General features: G+C 43.4%; 1 protein-coding gene and 1 long non-coding RNA gene across 4 annotated transcripts in view; one reads left to right on the top strand and one right to left on the bottom strand.

Annotated features, from left to right (window-relative positions):
• The window catches only part of Pip5k1b (phosphatidylinositol-4-phosphate 5-kinase type 1 beta), a 270,694-nt gene that overhangs the window by 233,632 nt on the left and 17,169 nt on the right, over nt 1–19,893 (top strand). The gene's annotated exons all lie outside the window — the stretch shown is intronic.
• Nucleotides 6,419–12,643, bottom strand: LOC132647111 (uncharacterized). The gene is made up of 3 exons (XR_009585391.1): nt 12,485–12,643; nt 8,381–8,426; nt 6,419–6,978 (listed from the first exon to the last, which is right to left on the bottom strand). It is a non-coding gene; the product is annotated as an uncharacterized LOC132647111 (long non-coding RNA).

Raw genomic sequence — 19,893 nt, 5'->3', positions numbered from 1 at the left:
GGTGTATATGCATACTTGGAGGCAGAGAAGTGTGTGTAAATAATAAATCATTAGAGAAAGGTCAGCAGGGGTGGGAGGAAGTAAACTTATTTGTGAATCTGTTTTCTTTTTTATTATTAATGTTTTTGAGAATTTCTTACATTACTGTATTTTCATCGTTTCCACCCCTCCAGTGCCCCTACGCCCTCTCAAGTCCGTGCCTTCCCCTTTAGCTATTACTGTTGCATATGTATGTATGAAGGTTGACTTGCTGATACTGAGCACATTGAGTTTTGTGAATGTGTGTACATGTTTAGGGCTGACCATGTGGGACTGGCTCGCCTCTCAGAAGCTCATCCCTGGAGACTGATTCTAACAGCAGCCATTGGTCACCTGTAGCTCTTGGCCTAGGGGAGGAGCCTTGTGAGATTTCCCGGATTCATCTTGGCGCGTCAACCAATGCTGCCATTGTGAAGGTCTTGTTTCAGCAGTCGTATTGTTAAGGGTGCAGCTTCCCAGTCATGTATAGCAAACACTGACCAGCAGCAGGTGTCTCTCTCTTAGAATCTTTCCACCCACTTTTTCTGTAATGTTCCTGAGCCTTAGGTGTAAGGGCTGTGTGTAGGTGGATCATGTGGAGTTGGGCACCCCATGGTCACTTCTTCTCTGCATTTGAACCAGTTTTGATCTCTGTAAAAGACTCCATGTTTCATAAAGAAGCTTCTTGGCTGAGGGGTGAACATTCCCCTTAGCAGTGAATATAAGGACAAGTACTTAGAATACAGTTTTAAATTATACTGTTTCATTTTCTGATCATGAAAATTATTTAACTGCTTTAGAATATAGGTAATTTGAAAAAGAAAGCTGTTATTCTCAATTCTACTACCTTACTTTTTACTTTTGTTCTTTGTTTTGTTTTTTTAATATATTTTATTTTATTGTTTTACAACTTATTCACTTTATATCCCAATGGTGGCTCCCTCCCTTATCTCCTCCTTGTCCCACCAGTCCTTCCTCTTCCCCCCATGTCCCCCACCCTTAGTCCACTGAAAGGGGAAGTCTTCCTCCCCTCCTATCTTACCCTAGCCTATCAAGTCCAATCAGGATAGCCTAGATCCTCTTCTTTTGTGGGCTGGCAAGGTCACCCTGCCAGGGGGAAGTGATCAAAGAGCAAGCAACCAAGTTGATGTCAGAGACAGCCCCTGCTCCCCTTACTAGGGAACCCACATGGAGACTGCTGTCCATGGGCTACATCTGAGCAGGAGTCGAGGGCCCCTCTGTGCATGGTCCTTGGTTGATGCATCTGTCTCTGCCGGGTCTCCTGGGCCCAGATTTTTTGGCTTTGTTGGTGTCCTTCTTCCATAAGACTCCCTGCTCTTTGCCCAAAGTTTGGCTGTGTGGATCTCTGCTTTGATCCCCTGCTGGGTGGAGTCTTTCAGAGGACATCTGTGGTAGGCTCCTGTCCTGTTCCCTGTCTTCTGCCGATTCTGTTTACCTTGTTTTTTTATTTTTATTATTATTATTGTGTGTGTGTAGTGCAGGAGGTGGGGCACATTTGCCATGTCAGAGGATGATTTTCTCCTCCACTTTCATGTGAATTCCAGAGAACAAACTCAGATTGTCATCGTACTCAGTAAGAGCTTTACATGGTGAGCCATCTTGACAGCCTCCCCACTTCCTCACTGTGAGACCTCATGCCTACGTGAACCCCAGACAGTCTCATTTCAGTACGTATGGTTCAGAATAAGACTGTAATCAAGGACGCTGGAGAGGTGGCTCAGTAGCTAAGCATGCTTGCTGTTCTTTCAGAGAACCAGCGTTTGGTTTGCAGCATCCATATGGTGACATCCGTATGGTAATCACCAGTGATTCCAGTTCCAGGGATCCAAGGCTCTCTTTTGGCCTGCATAGACACCAGGCAAAAATGAGGTGTACATATATATGCAAAAAAAAAACCCAAAATTTTTCATACACATAAAAATTTTAGATAAGAAAAATTTTAAAGGATCATAATAGGGGCTGGGGCTGTAACAGCTCTGTGGTAGAGTGCTGGTTTCTAATGCACGAAGCCTATGATGGCCAAAAAACAAAGCTGATCATAGTATAAATGCCATCTTAAATCATGCCGTAAGCATTTCTGTTGCAGTAAGTATACCCTTTGTACATCTCTGTGTCTTTCTAGGTTTTATTTTCATGGAATTATACACTTTAGAGCCAAATACTTCCTTACAGACTATTATACAAACCCCCGACTCATGTGTCCCAGTCTTCATTTCTTCACTGAAGGCAGTCACCTTTCGTGTCTGATTTTTTTTCAGTGATTTATTTCCAGCTCTATAAATATATCTTGCCACTAGGGACTGCGAAGGGTTGAATGGCTTCTGGACAGCCAGGCCTTTCCTTTAGTTTACACAGACGAGGGCCGCCTTGGATGAGGATGACCCACCTGCCTCATCATCTCTGCATCCACAGTAATCAGCTCATGTCCTCCTCTGTTCCCTTAATGGAACCATGTTATCATTTTAGTTACATCATCATTGTCTTTGTTATGTCACAGACACCACTCATGACTTTGCCCTGTTATGGAGCATCACTACTTTGCCTTGTATTTTCACATCCGTGAGTTCTGTTCTGTTCTGTTCTCATTTGTCTTATACTTACTGCCGGTTAAATCTCAAGCTTCCCGCCACACCTGATTAGCTCAGATATATCGTGGACTGTATTATTAGACCCGTATGCCTGAACAGTTCTCCCGGAGGCTTCTGGCCTAGTCCAGTCTCCTCCCTGTGCCTGGTACCCGTCATCCCGAGAACATCATTCCGTTTACTCTAGGCTCCCCTTCATCTCTGATGTCAGCTTCGTTGTTTCATGGTTTCTGTGTTTTCCTCATATGAACTCATTCCTTGGTTTTTACGGAGCATATCCTCTAGGAGCTTTTGGAGAGCAGGCTCATGGGAAGTCTTGAGAGTCTGTAGATCTGAAAAGTCTTTAGGTTAAGCTGACTTTTAAGTACCAGATTAGCAAGGTGCTGAGTCTTATTGGAAATGTTCTTCCTTGAGGCCTTTGAGGGTGTTACTATAATGTTCCTGATCCTATGCTTGTAATCTGCTTTCTCTCCCTCTTGAAGTTTGGAGATCTTCTGTTTTTGTTTGTTTGTTTTTTCTGATAAAGTACATAGAATGTTTGGTGTTTTTTTTTTTTTTTCATCCTTTATAAGGTACACTGTCCCTTTCTGGTCTATACACACTTCCTCCAGGTTGAGACATTCCCTCGAATTTCTCTTTTGTCTGAGTTGGCTTTTGTAATCAGCAATTTTCTTTGCCTCTGTTTTTTTTTTTTTTTCTTTCTCTCTCTCTCTTCATTATGATCTCGTTTCAAAACCCCAAGCACTGACCTTGTCCTTGTTTCTTTTTGAGTTTCCCCACCTGCTGTCCTATCTTTGGGGCCTACTGTTAAGTATAATAACCTTAATTTTTCATGTAACCTATTTCTGAATCAGTCCTATTGTTATAAATGTACTTTCCAAGGCCTTTCTTGTCTCCAATTATTTCCTTGTATAGGAAACAAGGAATAGGAGCCTCCTCCTTTTATTTCCAAGTTTGAGTAACTTCACTAAGGATCTAAGTGGTACTGGAATGTGGGGTTGGGGGTACATTTTCTTCTCTCTTATAACCTCACCTCCTTCCAGTTAGCTTTTTTCCTTGTATTTTCCCCTCTCTTACAATAGTGGCTTTTCTTAGGTTTCTTTAGTTGTTGCCTGCTGAGGCTTAGAAGTGTGCCACTGTAAATCTGCAGAGATGGGGTGTGAATTGAATGTTAGGAAAGGGCTTGGCTGTTTGCTAATGCACACCATTATCTTGCGAGTGACAAAAAAAATGTTAAATTGATTATGTGATTATCATACAACTCTGGGTATACTAAAAAAATAACACTGAATTACATGCTTTAAGTGAATCAGTTATTTGGTGTGTGTGTGTATAATATTTCAATAAAACTATCAAACAAAAAGTGAGACACTCAAAGCCTATGGTTGGGGCTTGTCATTTGTAGATTGGCTCTGGGATGATTTGGCAAGAGATGCTAGTGTCAGGACACAAACGTGACATAAACCTTACATAAAGGCTGGTTTAACAAGCTAACCCCATGTTTGTCCCTAACCTATGCTGGGACTGGTGCTCTGCCAGAGACTAAGACTTAAAATAGAGCTGAGAAAAACAGTGTGTAGTAGAGAGGATTCTGGGAGGTGAACCGCTGGCCTAACTAGACTTTTAGCCAGAGGTACTTACCCTAACTGCTTCCCTCTCCCCAACTAAATGCACGCTCTCCCTCTCATTTCAATTTTTAAGGGGTAAGTGAATCAAAATAGAGAAGAGAAAGTGAGGAGGGAAGCATGTTTCAAAAATAGACAGTTTGTCTTCCTCAGTTCCTCTGATCCATTGCATTATGTGCAACTGAGATTCCATTTTCATTTAAAATTCTGATTTGGGGAAAAAAACAAACAAAATAAGCACTTATTTCTGGACAAGTTATTCTTGTAGCTGCAGAATCAAAAAGTCTGAGCAGATCCCTCCTCCACCAAAGGTGGAAATACTATTTTTCATGTGCAGACAGAAAGACCAGTGATGTCTGAATTCAGAGACCTTATTAAGTTTGTTTAAGCATAAGGTTTATGATTGACTATTTTGAGATTTAGAAATAAAAATGGAAACTGAAGGTCCTGGCTGAGCTGAAGCACTCCCCAGGTCTCCCTTCCCACCGCCTCATGAAGAACTCACGGATAGGGAAAAGAAAGGTTTGCTATGTTCTCTAAAGGTTCTCCTCACGTGGCTCTTTGGCCCAACGGGAGTTATTCAGTTCATCTACACTGAATGTAGGGCTCAGAGTATTAAAATGATGGGGGGACCATAGTCAGCTACCATCCTCTGAAATACTTGATTGGACAGCTGCCTTGGCTACTGTTTGCATTGCCAGCGCCTGGGGTTACACCGCCTATCCACATATCCAGGACACACATCTTAAAGACGTAGCAGGTGAGTCACCAGGAGAGAGAAAACCATTCATTGTTTGCAGTGACATTTTGCCACTTGTGCTGGCACACGCAAGGCAATTCTGAATTGCCTCGTGACTAAAGCAGCATTTCAGTGTCTTAAGGTGTTAGTCATGACTGACATCTCCAAGATCGCCTGTCTCTTGAGGCTTGTGATTCTCTTCCCAATCTAAATTTTAAAGAAGGAAAAATCCACTTTTATTGTCCATGCTGGGGATTGATTCGGGGACCTCCTGTGTGCTATGCACAGCTCTATCACCGAGCTCTACCACAAACCCCTGGAAAAACCCAACTGTCAATGCTGCATGTCAACGTCACCTTCCCAAAACATCTCCCATATTCAAAAGTGACTCCATGGTAGGAAGGGGCTCATGAGAAATAAAAACATGAGACCAGTTGCTCAAAGACTGTTAACAAGAGCATCGTGATGAGTTTTAATTATCTCAGAATTCTGCAGGTGATAGTGATTTTTAAGGCCAGCCTGAGCTACAGAGTATATTTGAGGCTAGGCTGGGCTATATATCAAAATACACACACATATATTTTCTCTCTCTAATACACACACACACACACACACACACACACACACACACACACACGACATTAAACTGAACCAGGAACCTGCTAAGTACAGGAGTCCATGTATGGGAAGCCAGCCCTGAGATACTCCCGGAAGGGAACCATTTTTAGTGTGCCTGCTGATTAAAATACACACGTTTTAACCGTTACCAGGACTAACCCCTCTGCTCAGGGGTCTTTACCGTAAGATCATCAGGGATGATTTATTATGAAGTCCATGCCTAAAATGTCACCTCTCCAATCCAGGGTAAAGTCACAGAACTGGCATCTCCTCACATTAGTTCCCTCCACCGGGTGTTCCGAGGGGCGCTCAGTTTGTGGCAGTAATTTCAGGTGCTTTCTTCCTGCTCTGACAGCAGCTTTCAGTGGGTCAGCTCTTCAAGCCAAACTAAATTAAAACTTGAGATCTGATCCTCAAGGCGGAAAAAAAAAATAGAAATATATCTCCTGTTTCTAAGCTCCTGGCAGTTAGCAGAATCTCCTATCCCCCACATACACACAGGGAAACACATACACATAGTTACATATGCATGCACACATACATAACATATACACCAACGCACATACGCACACACACCTACACATACCCATACACTGCACACACATACATGCATATACACACAGACATACACACCGCACATACCTACACACATGGACACATGACACATGCACATGCCTGCACAGACCTACTTTGCAGACACTTGCATGCACCTATGCACAGACACGTACCTTCACACATGTGCGTGCGCACATTTGCACAAACATGCATGTATGCACACACATACTTTCACCCCCTCATACACACACCCCTCCCTTCCTTTTGACTCAGTTCATCTGAGCACCTGTGACTCATTTTAGAAGGAAACTAAATCAATAGCTTTTTTTCCTTCCCCGTTGGCAGTCTTCAGACATCCTCCTCTCGTTTTCAAGAATGCTTTATATTCCGGCCTGGGCACATGTCCTTTATCTTGTTTGTTTTGAATTTTTTGAACCTGATAGACACTTGGAAATTCATGCAGCTCCACACTCACCCATGGAGGCACTTTCCACTCATATGACGGACGGACTGAAATGTCTCTTAAGGGTTTCCGAAATGATTTAAAATGCCATTAAGAGACCTCAAGGCCCCATAAGGGAGGGAAAGGGCCAGTATTTATTTATCACAAATAAACATCCTATCTTGCTGTGCTGGAACAGTGCATGTATTGATACCTTGAACTTGGAATAATTGGCATCTGTTCTGTGGTCGCCTTGCTGTGGAGGCTGCTCCCTTGAGTCTGTCTCCAAACAAGCCTGGCTCGGGGCTAACCTGACTCCCCAGGCAGTCCAGGAAGCTACTGAGGCTCTGTGTAAAAGCTGAAAGCTCCTTCCTCCTGAGGGCAAAGAATCAGAAAACAAGCATGGAAGTTACAAAGAAGGGATTGTCCTAATAAGCCAGAGGTTAATGGTACGATTCAGAAAGAAATGGGCACACTTCTTGGTAGAGCTAAAGGACCTGGGAAGACTGTTACAGAGAGAAGACAAAGAGCATGTAGCTTTTTACACTAGAATGTCCTTGAGTTTCCCTGTGACCTTGCCTCTCTAGGAGTCTATTGAATCTGTCTCCAAGAGGAGATGGCTCCGTCACAGTAAACCCAGAGGAAAGAAAAAGCATCCATTTCACACATAATAATCTCTCTCCTCCTCATGAACAGCAAAGCCAACCCACCAAGCATGAAGCTTTAAGGGGGTCTGAACTAGAAGCTGTTCCCCGGGATAATGACTGTGCTTCCTTTCAATGTGTAGGCTGCATCACTTTTCACTGAGGCTTGAAATTGCTTACTCAGCTACTAACCAGCTATGTCACTTAACATCATCGGCCTCATTTTCCTCTTCTACAAAAGAATAAGAATATCCACCACAAAAAAAAAAAAAAGGTACTGCATCCAGGAAGTGTTGGTACATGCCTTTAATCCCAGATTCTGGGAGATAGAGACAGACCGAGCTCTATCAGTCCAAGACCAGCCTGGTCTACAGACTGAGTTCTGGGATAGCCAGGGCTACACAGAGAAACCCTGTCTTGAAGAAAAAAAAAAGTTACTGCAATAGTGGGCGTGTTGTTTCTCACCTGAACAGCAGTTGGAGCTTCAGGAGACTGAGGGAAAAGGCCCACTTGAGCCCAGGAGTCCAGAATAAGCCTGAACAGCATAGTGAGACCTTCATTGCTAAAACAGGGTAGGGGGAAGAGAAGCCAAGGATGATGGTTCCTGCCTGCAGTCCTTGCACTTAAGGGGCTAAGGCAAGAGTCCCAGTTGAAGACAGGGGTTCAGGATAATCCTGGGTAACATAATGAGAGCCCATTGCTAAAGAGAAAATGAAAACTGCATTTTGGCCGATATCAAGGGTCAGAAAGAGAAGGAGAGCCAGGCCCAGGGCCTCATACCTGTAACCCTAGCACCAGGGAGACTGAAACAAAAGAATTATTGTGAGTTTGATACCAACCTGGAAAGAGAACAGGAGAAGGAGGAGGAGGAAGAAATAGAAATAATAAGCAGGTCAGTGTCTTGGCTGGAAAGTGTTGATCACACAAACACCTGAACCTGGGTTCCTTTCCCCAGCACCCACAGAAAATGCTGGACATACCAACATATATATGTAACCTCAATGCTAGGAGACAGAGACAGGTAGATCCCTGAGGCTTACTTAGCCAAGTCAGTTAGCTTGAGGTTCAGTAACAGGCTCTATCTCCAATAAATAAATAATGCACATAAGGAGGAAAGTGATGGAGGAAAATACCTTCTGGCCTTGGACATACATCTTCATGAACACATGCATTCACTTCCTGCAACAAAAAGAAGAGGAGGAAAAAAGGTTGGTGTGAGGAAGAGATGAGAAAAACTATGCTAGTGAACAGAATGGGGCAACCTAGAATATTCCAGCAGTAGCCAGTCCTTGACCATGCTACAATGCTGGGCACAACGCCCATTAGCAGGATTCAAAGGATGCCTAGAACTATTGCTATTCCCCAGAGGTGGATACCCCCCATGACCTCCAACCAAGAAGCATTCTCATCACTCTATAGCCACTGTCATGTGATTTGAGAGTGTAAGGTAAAGATGAGGAAAAAGGAACTTTGAGCATGCAGTGAATTTTGAGTGTGCATTGGTTTTTGAGTGTGCAATGGACTTTGAGTGTGCAGTGGATTTTGAGTATGCAGTGGACTTTGAGTATGCAGTAGGTTTAAGAATGCAGCGTTCCCCAGAGGCTCGTGTGTGTGAACACTTGGGTGCCAGCTGGTGGCGCTGTTGAGAAGTTGTAGGGCTTTGGGGCGGGGAGGGCCATCTGGAGGAAGTAGGTGTTGGTGGATGGTCTTTGATGTTTATCACACAGCCCCACTTCCTGCCCCAGCTCTGTTCCCTGATCTTGAGAGAAATGACATGCTCCGCCACAAGCTCCCAGCTCCAGACCAGGAACCCAGCCAGCTTGCCGTGCGTTCTTCCACCATGAAACCATAAAGCAAAATAAATCCTCTCTGAAGTAGCTTCCTGTCAGACGTTCTGTTACAGCAATGGCAGCAGTAACTAAGGCAGCACCCCTGGAAAAGCCCGTGCCTAGTACAGTTTACTTTGGACAACACAGTTCTACAAGCCCAACCCTTTCACAGACTAAGAACAGCTTAGGAAACTTGTGTCCAAAACCCTGGCATATAAGAAGGACAGAAATTTTGTCCTGTAAGTGAATGATGAAGGAAATTAAGTCAATCTTAACATTTTTGAATCAACTATAAAGTGGAGCCTAAAAAATGGAAGTTTCTATTCTTTACTTAAAAAAAAAAAAAGTCAGGTAAAGGGCTGAAGAAATGGCTCAAGTTAAGAGCACTTGCTACTCTTGCAAAGGACCTGGGTTTGGATCTTTGCACCCATTTCAGTCAGCTCACAACCGCCAGTAGTATCTCCAGCTCCAGGAAGGGAGTTAAGTATTCAGAGAGCAGAACAATGAGCACAGAGGGCATGGATGCTGACTGAACAAGCTCTCCGTGGCTGAACTGAAACAATCTAATCAAAAAAGCAGTGTGGCATTGAGTCAGGACCCCTCCCCTTAAATTTAAAAAGTTTAATAGAATATGTGGATATGAAGCTGCGGTTACGTAAATGAGGGAAGAGGGAGGAAACTCCCACACAGGAGAACTGCAAGCATTCTATACAGAGACCCTATCTGCTGCTGCTGTAGAGAAAATGAACATTGTCCGTTATCCCCAGATAGCAGACGGCCCTCGGCAGCTCGCCGCCAAGTAATACAGTACAGGAAGTAGGAAGGTGACTTTATGGTCTCGGAGCTTCATATACACTACCTCTGCACGGCCATCAAGTAAAACAACATCAGTGACAGCAGGCTGACAGAAAGTGGGAGGGTCGGAAGTTAGCCTTTGTCATCTCACTCTCAACAACTCATAATTACTGTCCAACCAAAAGGAAAACAGAAGCCAGCCCAAATGGAGGGACATTCCACAAAATGCCCTTTTAAAGTATCAAGGTCACTTAAAAAAAAAAAAAAAAAAAAAGTTCTGACAAACATCACAGCCCACAAGAGCCCAAAGGGAGATGCTGACTAAATGCCGTATTTTATCCTGAATGGAACAGAAAGGGAACATTAGGTTAGACAGACCAAAATCTGAATGTGGTGTGGAGTTCGGTTTTTCTTTTCTTTCCCTTCCTTTCATTTCCTTTCCTTTCTTTTCCTTTCCTTTCCTTTCCTTTCCTTTCCTTTCCTTTCCTTTCCTTTCCTTTCCTTTCCTTTCTTTTCTTTTTTCTTTTGAGAAAGGGTTTCTCCGTGCAGCAGGGCCATGGCTATCCCAGACTCACCTTGTAGATCAGGCTGGCCTCCAACTCACAGAGATCCACCTGACTCTGCCTCCTGAGGCCTGGGACTAAATACGTGCACCACCGCTCTCAGCATGGAGTTTGTTTTTAAAAAGGATTTGACGCCTCCCGTGTCAAGTGGCATTGTGAGAGCCCCCACTGGAACCACAACTGTGCTATCCAGGAACATGCCATCTTCTGTGAAAATTAGGTGGTCATGATTTAAAACTGCCTCTTGGGCGGTGGGTAAAGGCAGTTGCCACCAAGCCTGATTGCCTGCTTTCACTTTTAGGGGCCTACATAGTAAGAGAGAAAACCAACTCTAGAAAGTGGTACATGCCTGCACACACACTAAGTATAATTTAATTTTTTTAAAAAACTGCCTCTTGACACTGCGTATGGTGGCACCTGCCCTTAATCCATCCCAGCACTTGGGAGGCAGAGGCAGGCAGATCTCTATGTGTTCAAGGTCAGTGTGGTCTACAGAGTGAGTTCGAAGGCAGCCCGGGCTACACAGAGAAACCCTATGTCTAAATTAATTAATTAATTTAATAACTTAAAAAATTTTAAACCTGCCACTTGAAACTTGAAATGATGGGAAATTGAATATACCAACTGTTTACATAGGGGACAAATAAGTCACCTCTTGAGTACTGTGGGTCCTTTTGCAGATGTTTTGACTGTGATTAATGAGTGGCATGGATTGTATTTTAACCTGCTTTGGAATCCTAATCCCTGTAAGGTTAGCTGTGTTCAGCTTCATAACTCAGACTTCTCAGCTTCTGGAACTTGAGGTGAGATCAAAGAAGGGTTTTCTGCATATGTGCCAGATGAAAGAGGAAAAAAAAATCCCTACTTCTCTAGTTGCCCATGGTGGGCACACATCTGCTGTGATTTCAGTAGGAAAAGATCATATTCTCACACCGCTATTAAACACGCATAGCGTCTCCTGATTCTTTTCCATGCTTATCTAACGACTGATGTTTTGGTGCACTCTGTCTAATCTTAGCATTAAAAGACATATGGGGGTGGTCAGTGTTAGTATCTTTCCGGGGGTTGGGGGAAGTATGGACCAGCTGTTGTATCATCCCGAATCCCGGCTCTCACCTATGCTCTGTGAGACTTTAATAATGAGATCTGGGAGCCTCAGTCTCAGTCTCTCTAAAACTCTTGCATGTTGAAAACCATGGCAGGCAAGGTTCCCCGGATATGCCGGCATTATGCGGTAGGTAGCCAGTCAAGCCAGAGCTCTGAAGTCCTCGGTTTTGCGTGCAGTTCTCTGATGCTTCTTGTGTGAAACAGTGATGGTAAAACCCACCCTGACAAGTTGTTATAATTGTAAAGTTGCTAGTGAATGTAAAGTGCCAGGCTAGGAAACTCCAGGAGGAGAGGTTATCACCCCAGGGGGGTAGTGATTACTGTTCTTTAGTCTCAGCTGCAGCATGCTTAGAACTGTAAGATTCTTGTAAATTAAACGATGCTAGAAAGAGGGAAATGTATTTGAGGAGAGGGAGGGAGGGAAAGAGAGAGCCTAAGTATAGAATCAGAACTTTAAAAGAAGCCGTGTATAGGAAATGATTGGAATGCAAACCAACGCTCAGCAACCTAAATGTTGGCCCCACCAGGCCGGCTGCTTGGCAGGTCGCCGTTCTCAGATCTCTGCACCTGAGCACACCCTGCACTTTGCACCGGAGTCCCTTCCAGGAATTGCTTTATGATATGCAGGTAGAGAGAACCTTGTGGGAAAGGAACAAACTTCAATCAGGAAGACTAAGGGTAGGTGTCTCTGAAAGGAGGTCAGATAAATATTTACAAAGAAATGGGATCAGTGTTTGTTCAGAAGAACAAAGGGAGTGCAAATGTGAATATGTGGGAGGGTGTGTTAGCGGATAGTCTCGGAAACAGCCCCGAGAATGTTCTCATTCAACTCCTGAGGCTCATAGGACAGGAAACTCATTTGGTTGTAGAGGTTGGTCCCTTGTTTTAAGGAAACAGCAACCGTTTCAGCCGCTGCTTTCGCTTTTAAATTTAGGAAACTTACCCGAGTGTGGTGGCACATGCCTTTGATCCCAATCGCTGTGTGTTCGAGGGCAGGCTACACAGAGAAACCCTGTCCCGGGAGAGAATAGGAAACCTGGGTGAATGAAAGCGGCATTACACACTCCACATAATGGACAGGCAGAGGCAGGATCAACCTGGAGTGCAGAGACCCTTCTGCTGCCGCGTCTCCTGCGCTGTGAGAAACGCTGCCAACTCTCAGAAATCATTAACCAACCGCCTAGGCTGCTCGAAGGAACATGTGTTTTCCCTGGGACTGTTTTTCTCCTCTGTGTCTTGTAGAATTACAGCTAGGGTTAATTACAAGTTGTCAGGGCCAGGCCGTGTGCCAAGGCTTCCGGATGCCTATTCGTTATGTGTTTGTAGCAAGGCTGGCCTAAGCTCTGTGATTGCCACGGGCTCTGGGCTGCTCTTGGCAACTGGTAGATCGTCCTAGACAGCAATATCGCACCGAGGGGAGCTGTTTGAGATCATCCCTCCCTCAATGGGAGGAAATGTTGCCAAGACAAAGTAGGTCGTTTTACACGAAGATAAATGAGTTGTTGTTCATCAAAATGCTGTGGGGTTTATTTCCTCAGATACATTAAAGTTCAAGTTTTTAGAGCCGAGAAAAGCTTTTTTAAAAAAGCTTTTAAAAAAAAATCAAAATGTTGTCACAGTTCAGTCAGTGAACTGTGTTCATTGAGTCCTATTTTTAGCACCTGCTAGTAAACAAATCTCATATGAGCCTCTGGGTTTGGATGCCCCTTGTCACTGTTCTGGGTCCCGCTAGGATCTTCGGCTCCCTGACCAATATCTACTGTTCTATCATTTTGCCAGTAGCTGTAATTATTTCAATGGAAGCAGCAACTTCAACAGCAATTTATAGTGAAATTGGCTCCTGGTGTTTTTTGTTTTGTTTTTTCCCTTGCCTTTCCTACCGTGATGGGCTGACTCTTTCTTCTTCTGACTTATGGGACTCAACTGTCAAATGTTTGAATGTGACAGCTGTTAAGCTCTGCCATTATTAATCATTAAAATGGCATGACCTTTCTTTAACGAATTATGCTTTTGGAAGGTAGCACTCAAAGTTGATCTCTTGCTAAGTTTCTGCTGTACTTTGGAGATGATGTGTATGTGTCTATATAGTAGAAATACAATGTAATTGTGGGCCAGTATGCATTTCTTCCTAGCATTCAGTGATACCACCTTGAGAGATTAAATGTTTATTCTATGGCAACTAATAAGCACTCTTAAGTCAGAGCTAATTTATTGTTTTATTGATTATTTGCTGTTTTGACTTGGAAGTACACTGTAGCTATGGCTGTTTCATGGTCAATGTCACACACAAATTGAGGAAATAATCTTACAGTATTGGGACATCATTCTCCCATGCATCAACAAAAGCACTCATATCATTGGCAAATGGGTAGAGTTCTCTGAAAGATATTTATTTTATTCATCTTATTAATGTAAAACACCAACCAGCATCATGTCAGAACTGTGCATTCACCAGTGGTGGGCATGGTCTGGACACAAATACAAAAGTTCTACAAAATCTACACAGTACTCGGAGAATTAGGCAATTATGTGTCTTTTATAGTAAAACTGTCATGTATTCTACTATTTATAATTCACTAAGTGATCCTTTTTAGTAAAATCTCTGTACATAATAATTTTATGATAGTGGCAATGATAGTTAACATGACTTGATCACACGTGACAGATATTAAAAGATCTTCACAGATGTTCTTATGTCGCCAAAGACAAGGAGATGATGGTGAAGCCAAGCCCAGGGACTCCCAGCAGTCTGGTAGAAAAGAAAGCATTTGTTTACTAGATCTCATTAGCAAGAAACCTGGCAGATACTTGGACTTATGTGATTCATATCAACCCTGTGTAAATCAAAAGGATGTCTTAGCCAGCTTTGCATTACTTCAACAAAATACCTTATAAAGAAAATGATAGGGCTAGAGAAATGGTTCAGTGGACAAGAGAACTTCCGTTGCTCTAGAGGACTCAACCTCAGTTCCCAGAACCCATGCCAAGTGGCTCATAAACACCTAACTCCATGGCAGGAAAGCCAATGCCTCTGTCCTCTGCAGGAACCTGGATTCATATACACATACGCCCTTCAGATACAAGCATTTACATGCAGTTAAAAAATAAAAATAAAAATAATTTTTAAAATACAAAAGGTACCCAACATGAGTCAGTCCCGTTGCTCTGGGTTTCTGGTGGGCCTGACACATGGCAAAGGCAGAGAAGACATGACAGTGCTTCCAGGAAACAAGAAAGCAAAGAACCTAGGTCATACGTCCCCTTTAAGGATGCGCTCCAGAAGAACTAAGGACCTCCCCCTGGGTTCCATCTCATAAAGGCTCCACCGCTTCCCAGTGCCACCCTGGGAACCAGGCTCTGGACATGTGGGTCATTCAAACCTCAGCAGAGGGCAACTTTATCCCCACTCCAGGGGGACATGGTTGGAGTATGTGCTCCAGGTGATGGAGTAAGAGCCGAGTCCAGATACATAGCCCTGAGATCCTTCTAAATCGACTCCTCTGTGCTGAGACGGCCTCACTGAGGACATGCTGTGCAGGAGCCTTAGTGAGGATATTTTCAGAGCATTTGGATTAATTGCCAGCAAGTTATTTCCTACAAATAGGACGTAAACACGTATGCAAATGATTGGCAGTTATTAAACAACTAGTGAGTAGATCAGAGTCAGATACACATAACTGAATGTTCCTCAGAGTAGGTAGAACACATGTGCATGGGGGTAATTTTAATGACAGGTTTAAATATATGTATATATGTATTTATTTATTTATTTATTTCCAAATTGCTTCACACATTGTCACATCTAAGAATACAGGTGTGTGAGCAGTGTTAAATGGTAGGCATGATGGTTCTGATGTTTAACAAAACGCAGTATTGTTTATTTGTATACATGGCGGCATCCTATGTAAAACTTGAGTGTGGCGTGGTAAGTGGTGACATCACCAACACCCATGCTATTCAAAGCTCACACACACCAACCAGGTCCTAGCCCACTGAGCAGAGTATTAGCCCTGTGGACAGACTGAGCACCCATTCTAGATAAGGGGACACAAGAACCTCAAAGACAAAGGCAAGGCCTCCCTTCAGCAGTGTCCCTACACCACCATCTCCCTTCCCATTGGTGGCCATATTCCAGAAGATGGCTCTTCCTAGTCTTCAGTCATTCTCAAAGGTACGACACACCATTTCTAGACTGGTTGTCACTGCTTTACCATTTCCTCTTATAGTGCCAATTCTGGAATTTTGGTTTCTTTAGAAACACAGAACTATTACAAGAATATGTTTTCATTTTGATCCCAGGTGTGCAAATGTGGGGCTGCTTCAGACTGTCCGCAGCAGCTGATTATGATTGGCCTGTTGCTCTAGCAGAGGCGTAGTTTTGCCAGCTACAGATAGTTTCTGCAATTGTATGATTTTAGGAATTCTGGGAACTTTTCAGAGGGTATATAAATTCGAGGGCCCCAAGAGGTAGGCTTGGTGATTGATGGTCGTTCAGTGGGGTTGATTGTGGTTTGTTAGTAGTCGTGCTCAAAAGAGAAACAAGAAAGAAAAGAGATTCAAGGATTTCTATGTCTTTTCCTTCTATCCTTCTTTCTCTCCTATCTAGTGATAGGAGGTAAGATAGGGGAGCCAGACAAAGGATGGAAAAAAGAAGCAAAGGCAAAATAGCAAAGACCCACTACACCCTCTCTCACTTAAAATCAGTGGTCCTCAACCTTCCTAGTGCTGTGACCCTTTAATACAGTTCCTCATGTCGTGGTAACCCCAACCATAAGATTATTTTGTTCCCACTTCATAACCGTAACTTTGCTACTGTTATAAATCATAATATAAATATCTGTGTTTTCTGACAGTCTTAGGCGACCCCTGTGAAAGGGTTATTTGACCCCCATAAAGGGTTGTGACCCATAGGGTGAGAACCACTGCTTTAAAATAAAGATTCTAGATCCACTTGCTTCAAAACCTAGTTATTAAAAACGCAGCTCCCTAGGCCTGTTAGCATTTCTGTTTTTGGTTTTTGTTGGTTGGTAGGTTGGTTTTGGTTTTTTGAGACAAGCTTTCTCTGTATATATACTATAGTCTTAGCTGTCCTGAACTCAATATATAGACCAGGCTGGCCTCAAACTCACAGCAATCTGCCTGTCTCTGCCTCCCCAAGGACCAGGATTAAAGGCCTGCACCACCATGCCCAGCCTGTTGACATTTCTAATACACATTAAAGTTTGAGAGTCTGACGTAAGCAACTGGAATGGAATGAACTGAACTAGGATTTGAACACACCTGCTTCTGATCCTAGTTCATGGCTAACATTGACCTATAAAGAGCTACAACCAGAGAGTACTAATTCAGAAACCAGAATAAGTTCTCAGTTCTTCTCAGCACAGGCCTTACCGCCAGATCATCTCCGCTGTGAGGGAGCCAGGCAGGCATTTCCTTTTGTGCCCACTAGAGCTCTGTTCAATTTATTTTCCGCTAAACTGTTTACGTCCCTAATGATTCAGAATTCGGCGTGGACACGCACCTCCGAGACTAGCCATTAACCATCATATTTTCCCATTATTCAAGTTGGAGCTCATAATTAGTGTGGTGTTGGCCAAGCCATGCATGAGAAACCCTCCTGTCATTTTGCTCCTCTTTGATGCTAACAGGCTCAGTAAAAGCCGGTCCTGCATCTGGTATTCCAGTATCAGTGAACCGTTATAATTGCGAAATATTTCTGTGAGGGCCAAGCTGCCCGTCTGATCTGGCCTCCTGTTATTTTTTTTTTCCACCAGCTTTTGCAGTCTTCTTGATTAACTAAAGGGTGCCCCCTTTGCCAAGTGTGGACATCCCATCACACAATTACAACTGAAGTAAAGTCTGAAATCTGAGACATGCGCACGCACACAAAATAATAATAATAATAATAATAATAATAATAATAATAATAATAATAATGAAAGTTTTTGTTAGGTTTTATTGAAGAAAAGCCTGACATTTTGAAGGGCAGAAAATAAGTGTTTAACAAGGGGGTAGGAATTGTACTTTTTCAGGTACCTAAAAAAGACCTTTTTTTCTATTAGCTTATTTGGTTAGCATATAAAGTAATGGGTTCCTTTGCAGTATTTTCACACTAGTCGTCACTAAACTTCAATTTCATTCACTCTCTTCCATTGCCCTCCCCCATTTCCTTGACTTCCCTCCTTTCTGATTCCTTTCCTTCTCCCAGATCACCCTCTTCTGCTTGCTTAGCACATTACAATACAGATTTCTTCAAAGCTTATGTTTTCTTTCATATATAAATTCAGATCAATTAGAGGTTCTTTTCCAGTCAGGCATGGTGACACATGCCTTTAATCCTAACACTCAAGAGGCAGATAGATAGAGACAGGGGCAGGTGGAGATCTCTGTGAGTTCAAGGCCACCTGAAACTACATAGTGTGTTCAGCACAGCTACATAGGGAGGCCCTGTCTCAAAAGGAGGAGGAGGATGTTCTTGTCCACAAAGTGGGGGTGTGAGTTATTGGAAAGAGGGAGGGTTACTGAGTCCTTCCATTTGCTGAAGCCAGGCTTTGCATTAACCATTTAATCCACTGTGACTCATGGGTGAGGCTGCCGTATAAAGTACCACTGACTGGGTGAAATGTACCGTCTCTCAGTTCTGCAAACCGGAAGTCCCCAATCAAGGTACTAGTAGGATCCATTGCTTCTGCAGAGTGGGAAGAAACTTGTCCTGGATTTTGTCCTTAGATTTTGTGTGGCTTCTGGGAGTGTGTTGGCAAGCATTGGCATTCTTGGGGTGTAGCTCTTTGCTTTTATCTTCACATGAAGTTTGCCGTGTGTGTGTTACAAAGCTCTCACTTGTATAACAATGCAGGTCATGTTGGAACAGGGTGCAGCTACCTCTGTGACCTCATCTCAATGAATTCTTTCTGCCAGCAGCCGTGTGGCCGTATAAGGTCGCATTCCGAGGCATGCTGGGCTAGGACTGCAACATGCAAAGTTAACGAGACACTTAACTTTGGAACTTAACTCAGCCTGGAACAGCAGCTCAGAAGAAAGCGTGCTTGTTCTTGGCTGATAGCAGGAAGCACTGAAGAGATGACAGAGAAGCAAGCCGCAAGCTGCCACCCAGGAAGGTTGCCCCATCGTGGTGTAAACTGGACAGAGGATGGTGTCTAGCTTGGGAACCACCTCCTGCTCGCCTAAACTTCTATCTGTTTCTTCTGTTTGGCCAAAAGACATTCCCGGTTCAGCATGTTGTATTTCTGAAAGGCTACCTTGAATCTCACGGTCTGTGAGGCGAGAACATCTAAGGCTAAGAATCAAAGTTATTGGCAGCCAGAGGGAGCTCATCAAATCCATACTTCCGGTTTTTACGGAGGAGGTGAGCTGGGATCCAGGATGACTCAGTATCTTAATCAAATATGGCACTCTCTGCCCCTCAGAGCCACGGGCACCGGAGCTCAACCCCCTCGGCCCTCATCCCTGCTCCTTCTTCCCTGAATCACCATACTACCTCTGTGAGCCAGGGATATCAGAGCCCCTGTGCTTTAGAGGTCCTATTCCCTTCGCATCTTATTTCCAGCTGGAGAGGGCTGTCAGGTCCATTTTGGGGGAAGATCACTCTTTGGGGAAATGCCTGTGCATCAGGTTTCTCGGATCTTTCCAGCCTTACAAGCTCAAATAGATTGTCTCTCAACACCACAAATATGAGCTCTGGCCAGGAGTCACATCTGATCGTCAGGAAGAACACACCTTCCTAGACAGCAGAAGCCAATCGGTGTTGTGAAATGTGATAGAAAGTAATTTAACAACCAAGTATACATTTTGATTTGTGGTTGTTACTCTTGGATGTTTTGAGTTTTATATGTTATAATAAAATATGTAGGTACTTATTTCCTCTCACTAGCCATTTCCCAAACTATTTTGATTTGGGTATTTTGTTCCTCACTTTTAATGAGGTTAAGTTGACAAATAAAAATGATGTGTGTTTTAAATATACAGCATCATGGTGTGACATGTGTATACTTTGTGGTATACTACCGTGATCAAGCTAGTTTACATGCCCATCACGTCACATGGCTAAATTGGCGGATGACGAAGAGACAGGTCAGTTCTCTATCAAACCTCAAGTTACTTATGCAGTATTGGTAACCGTGGCCTCTATGCTGTGCACTGGATCTCTTAAACTTGCTCATCTGACCTAGCCAAACCTTGGTACCATCTGACCAGCATCATCATTTCTCTATGTTTCCTTTTCCCCAGTATCTAAACACTAACGTTCTAGTCTCTGGTTTTATGAGTTGGACGTTTTAAAATTCTACACCTCTGTGAACTCATTCTGTATTTGTTCTTCTATGCCTGTCTTAT

The sequence above is a fragment of the Meriones unguiculatus genome, chromosome 1 (assembly GCF_030254825.1).
Source record: "Meriones unguiculatus strain TT.TT164.6M chromosome 1, Bangor_MerUng_6.1, whole genome shotgun sequence".
In the NCBI taxonomy this organism is placed as follows: Eukaryota; Metazoa; Chordata; class Mammalia; order Rodentia; family Muridae; genus Meriones; species Meriones unguiculatus.
Note: the sequence above shows the minus strand (reverse complement) of the source record. Positions and strands in the feature narration are given on the sequence as shown.